This window comes from Cupressus sempervirens, chromosome 1 (assembly GCF_028749045.1).
Source record: "Cupressus sempervirens isolate cs-2001-9-10 chromosome 1, ASM2874904v1, whole genome shotgun sequence".
Lineage (NCBI taxonomy): Eukaryota > Viridiplantae > Streptophyta > Pinopsida > Cupressales > Cupressaceae > Cupressus > Cupressus sempervirens.
The window spans coordinates 229,013,057-229,019,266 of NC_143118.1; positions in this window are offsets into that span (position 1 = coordinate 229,013,057).

Genomic DNA, 6,210 nt, shown 5'->3' on the forward strand with positions numbered 1-6,210 from the left:
TTAAATACTTGCTTGTATTTGGCAGGTCCAATTGTGCCCAGCGGGATGTCCATTTGTGGGATGTCGTTACAGTCGAAGGCATTGCAATACACACGTACAAACAAGTTGGAGAATGGCGGGAACGTGTTCTTTAGGTGGGCTTCTTGTCCAACAATCCCAGTAGAGCAGATTCCAAGACTAGAATGCCTACCCATATCCGACGAGATAAAGAGACCGACGTTACTAATACCTTGAAATTCGGATTCAAGGAAAAGTGATCCTGTGTTGTCAAATGAATCTGCGTCGCCAAAATAAATGTTCAGCGAAAGCGGAGGACATTTATGTCCTGACCGGTAGAGACGGCATATCCAGTCGTAAACGTCGTTAAAATCAGTCTTCGACTCTCCCGCTGTCCAGAACTCGGCCCCGTCCATTACTGGTTTGCTCATCATTTTTAGCATGATCTTTTGTTTCAGGCCAACCTTCGGACTTTAATATGCAAGGCCGATAAATCTCTGAACTATTTGAGATGAAATATTACAGTCGACTCAGTCTCAAACGACGTCTTCTGATGGGTTTCGCAGCCAACTTGCACGCGGTTTCGACTAGTATTCAATCTATATCCCATTAAGTCAGTGCGTAGAAATTGTTAAAATGTAAAAGTCTATTGAAAATGGGTCATTATATTGGATCAAATCTGAAGTCAATGGTATCACTTCCTGTGGGTCATCCAACATTATATATACTAGCTTATATATACTTCTATATATATTACGCCGAAAGCAATCGTTCTCGAGGTGCCTATTTTCATTTAATTCCAAGGTTATTTTAATCACGGGTGGGATTTATGAAAATGAAAATAGGCGCCTCGAGAACGACTACTCTCGGTGTAATATATAGAGGTATATATAAGCTAATGGCAATCGCAGCGCAACAGGAAAAGTATTTTCAAATTTTTTCTATTTTTTTTAAGGTAAGTGCTGAATTATTTATTTCTTTTTAAATACAATTGTATAAACTTACTATAAAATTATTCTTGAATATTTTATTTTTTAATTCTATATATGGTGTTTATTTGCATCACTTTAATTTAGTTTTATTTTAAGCATATTGTTACCTAAAATGTTATATTGAAGAGTAGAGTTATAGTTAGGGTTAGCGTTAGTGTTATGGTTGGGGCTATTGTTAGGGTTTGATTTATGGATAGGGTTAGAGTTACGGTTAGGAATAGAGTTACAATTAGAGTCAGTATTAGCATTAGGGTTAGGGCTAGGGTTATTTTTAGGATTATGAATCTTGCTAGGGTTATAGTTAAGGTTAGGTTTAGAATTAGAGTTAGAGTTAATGTTAGGATTAGCGTTAGAATTTGGGTTACAAAAATAGTTAGGTTTAGAATTAGAGTTAGGGTTAGGGTTAAGGAAAGGGCGAGGGTAAGAATAAGGGTTTAGGTTAAACATATAGTTAGGGTTAGGATTAGAATTAGAGTGAGGGTTTGAGTTAGAGGTAGAGTCAGAATTGGAGCTTGAATAAGGGCTAGAGTTAGAGTTTAAATTAGGGTTATAATTAGGCTGAGGGTTAGGGTTAAAATTAGATTTATGGTTAGAGTTAGAGAAAGGGGTAGAGAAAGGGTTAGTTTTAGGGTGATGGTTAAGGTTAGGTTTATATTTAGAGTTAGGGTTGTATATAGAGTTACATCAAGGTTAAGGTTAGGGTAAGGGTTTGAGTTGGGGTTAAGGATAGGGTTAGGGCTATGGTTTTCATGTAGATTAAAGTAAGGGGTAAGGTTAGAGTTAGAGTTTTGAGTCAGCGTTAAGGTTAGAGTTAGGGTTAGGTTACAGTTTTAGTGAAGGTTAAGCTAAGGATTACGGTTAGGATTAGAGTCTAATTATGGTAGAGTTAGATTTATAGTTAGGGTTATATTTAGGGTTAGAGTTAGGGGTAGGATTATGGTTTAGAAAAAGTAATTTTCTTTTTGGCATATTGTAATGTAAAATGTTATAGTCAAACATAGATATATGGTTAGGGACAAAGTTACCATTACAATTAATGTTAACATTAGGGATAGAATAAGGGTTAGGGTTAGCATTAGGGTTAGGGCTAGAGTTAGGGTTAGGGTTTGAGTTATGGTTAAGGTTAGGGTTAGAGTTCCGGTTATGGTTATTGTTAGAGTTATGGTTAAGGTTTGGGTTAGAGTTATGTTTATGGTTAAGGTTAGCGTTAGAGTTATGGTTATGGTTAAGGTTTGGATTAGAGTTATGTTTATGATTAAGGTTAGAGTTAGAGTTATGGTCATAGTTAAGGTTAGGGTTAGAGTTATGGTTATGGTTAGGGTTAGTGTTATAGTAAGGCTAGGGTTAGGGTTTGAGTCAAGGTTAAGGTTAGAGTGAAGGTTAGGGTTTGAGCCAAGATTAAATTAAGGGTTAGGGTTAGGGTTAGAGTCCAATTATGGTAGTGTTAGATTTAGGGTTAGAGTTATGCTCATAGTTAAGGTTAGTGTTAGAGTCCAATCATGGTAGTGTTAGATTTAGGGTTAGAGTTATGCTCATGGTTAAGGTTAGTGTTAGGGTTAGGGTTATTATAGGGCTCGAGTTAGGGTTATTGTAGGGATAGGGTTACGATTTGAGTCAGGGTTAAGGTTAGGTTTAGGATTAGGGTTATGGTTTTAGTTAGGATTAAAGTTAGGGTTAGGGTTAGATTCTAGTTATGGTAGAGTTAGATTTAGGGTTAGAGTTAGGCATAGAGTTATGTTTATGGTTAAGTTTAGGGTTAGAGTTATGCTCATTGTTAAGGTTAGGGTTAGACTTATGGTTATGGTTAGGGTTAGGGTTATAGTAGGTCCAGGGTTAGGGTTAGGGCTTGAGTAAGGGTTAAGGTTCTAGAGTTATGGTTAGGGAAAATTTTTAAGCCAAGATTAAAGTTAGGGTTAGGGTTATGGGTAGAGTCCAATTATGGTAGAGTTAGATTTAGGGTTAGAGTTAGGGACAAATTAATGTTTATGGTTAAGGTTAGTGTTAAAGTTAGGGTTAGGGTTAGTGTTAGAGTTAAGTTTAGGGTTAAGGTTAGAATTAAGTTTAAGTTTAGTGTTAAGGTTAGGGTTAGGGTTAGAGTTAAAGTTAGGGTTAGCATTAGGATGAAAATTAGGGTAAGGGATAGGGTTTGAATTAGAATTAGGGTTCTTGTTAGGGTTAGAGTTACAGACAGGGTTAGAGTTAGAGTTAGGGTTAGGGTTAGGTTTAAAATTAGATTTAGAGTTGGGATTAGGGTTAGGGTTGGAATTAGGGTTAGAAATATAGTTAGGAATAGAGATAGAGTTAGGGTTAGGATAAGGGTAAGAATTAGGGTGACGGTTAGAATTAGGGTTACAAATATAGTTAGGGTTAGTGTTACGGTTCGAATAAGAGTTAGGGTTAGGGTTAGAGATAGAGTTAGAATTAGAGTTCGACTAAGGGTTGGAGTTAGAGTTAGAGTTAGAGTTAGGGTTTTATTTAGGGTTAGAATTAAGGTTAGCATTAGAATTAGTGTTAGAGATAGGGTTATGGTCAGTGTTAGGGTTATGGTTAGGGTTAGCATTAGGGTTAGGGTTAGGGTTAGTGTTAGGGTTATGGTTTGGATTAGCATTAGGGTTAGGGTTACAATTAGAGTTAGAGTTAAAATTAGAGGTAGTGCTAGTGTTAGTGTTCATATAAGAGTTAGAGTTAGGGTTCAAGTTAGAGTTAGAGTTAAAGTTAGAGATAGAGTTGTGATTAGTGTTAGATTAGGGTTAAGGTTAAGATTACCTGATTAGATTTAGGGTTAGGGTTAGAGTTAGGGTTAGGATTAGGATTAGAATTAGGGTTAGGAGGAGAAATAAAGTTAGAGATAGAGTTAGAGTTAGAGTTAGAGTTAGGGTTAGGGTTAGGATTAGGGTTAGTGTTAAAATTAGAATTATCTAGTTAGATTTAGATTTAGAGTTAGGGTTTGTGTTATTATTGCTATTAAGATAATTTTTGGGTTACTAATCATATTATAGCTAATAAAATAATAATTAATAAATATTATTACTCTAAATTATAATTATAGTTTAGATTTAGGGTTAGGGTTAGGGTTAATTGTAATCACACTCTCTCTCACATGTCCCATTCTATAATTCCCTCCCCCCCCCCTCCCAATAATGTATACCCTCCCCACCTCCCCTACATTGTTCTCTTTGTCCATCTCTTTCTCTACATATATAGATACTCCCTCCATAATTATTGTCATTGTCTATCACTATCCGTCATACTCTTCCTCTCCCCATCATTGTCTACATCTCTTTTGGGCCTTATATATTCTTTTTCTTATTTAGCTCATCTCTCCCTACTCCCCTTCTATATATCTACATCTCCTGCCCCCTCTAATCATCTCTCTCTCTCTCTCTCTCTCTCTCTCTCTCTCTCTCTCTCATGGCCTCTCTCTCTCCACCATCTCCATCTCCATCTATTTTGGACCCTTCTTATGCTTTTTCTCTCCATGGCTCATCTCTCCCGCTCTCCCCTTTTCCTTCTACCACCTCTAAAATTATCCTCTCTCTCTCTCTCTCTCTCTCTCACACACACACACACACACACACACACACACACACACACACACACACACACACACACACACACACACACATTGCATCATGTTATTTATCTCACTCTTTCTCTGTATCATGTCGCCTAATGTTAATATCTCTCTCTCTCTCTCTCTCTCTCTCTCTCTCTCTCTCTCTCTCTCTCTCTCTCTCTCTCTCTCTCTCTCTCTCGCTCTCTCTCTCTCTCTCACACACACACACACACACACACACACACCATCTTCATGTTTATATATATCTAAAATGCTCTATGTATGTCTACCTCATCTCTCTCTCTCTCTCTCTCTCTCTCTCTCTCTCTCTCTCTCTCACACACACACACACACACACACACACACACATTGCATCATGTTATTTATCTCACTCTTTCTCTGTATCACATCACCTCATGATAATTCCCTCTCTCTCTCTCTCTCTCTCTCTCTCTCTCTCTCTCTCTCTCTCACATATATTTGATTTAAGTAACAATATTATTATCTTTTCTTTCTTTAAATTAAATATTATGCTAAAATTCATTTGTAAAATCTAAAATAATTTCTAAACTTCAATATTTTACAACCTCCAAAATCTTATTATTTTAATAATAAAATAAAATTACATATATAAAAAAAATTTATTTTTAAGATTTGAAAAAATAATAAACTTTCATAGAAAATGAAAACTGCAAACAAAATAGTAACCAAAAAAGATTTACAGAAGTTTTTTCCTTTCTAATTTACAATTCATTACCAAAATAATAGCAGATTTTCAAAAGAAAGAGAATATTTGTGAAAATAAAAACTTTTTGCAATTATCTCAAACTGTTATTACTAAGTTTTTTTAGATTTAATACTATTCTTTGGATGAACTCAGAGATATTAATAATCAATATTTGTAATAATAAAATTAAAAACAACATCAAGACTAACAATAATTATGAAAAAATTAAAAATAGCAGTGACAATAATAATAAGAAAAGAGTAATTTCTTTCAGTTTTTTGTCTCTTCCATGCACCATTTAATCTAATAGTCATGCTCCAATTCACCAAATAAGGAAGAGAATGTAACATGCAGTTTGAACTTTGAGTTTTTAGAATCATGAATTTACGCATGAAATACAGAGAATCAAGCAGTTATAAATTATTAATCACAAGTTCTACGACTGTCTATGTTTGTTATAACAACAGTTACATAAGAATCTTGGGTCAGTCTCATTTGATAAAATTAGATTAAGTACAATGTTAGTCTTGATAGTAGTGTAGTTAAATAAGCATGCGAAAGTCCATATGAGGCATTTCTCAATATAAAATATGGCAATTGTAATATATTTTAAGCAGACGAATTAATACAAAAATTGAAGTTTTTTCTCCATTCTCATTTTGCTGTAGCAATTGTGTTTTTGATATTTTTGATAAGTGCTATAGCATGTTATAGTTAACATTAAATTAATCTTTATTATTATATTTAATAGTAGTTTCAAACATTATTAAAAAGACTCTAAATACAACCAAATCACATAATCTAAGAACTAATACATAAGTACCCATCACAAGAACAGTTAGAATGCCCAAAATTGCTAAAATAATTGCACCTGCAACTGTTGTTACAGAAGGAATTTGTTACTCCAATCTATTATCTTTCTTAGACTAAAGGAGCAC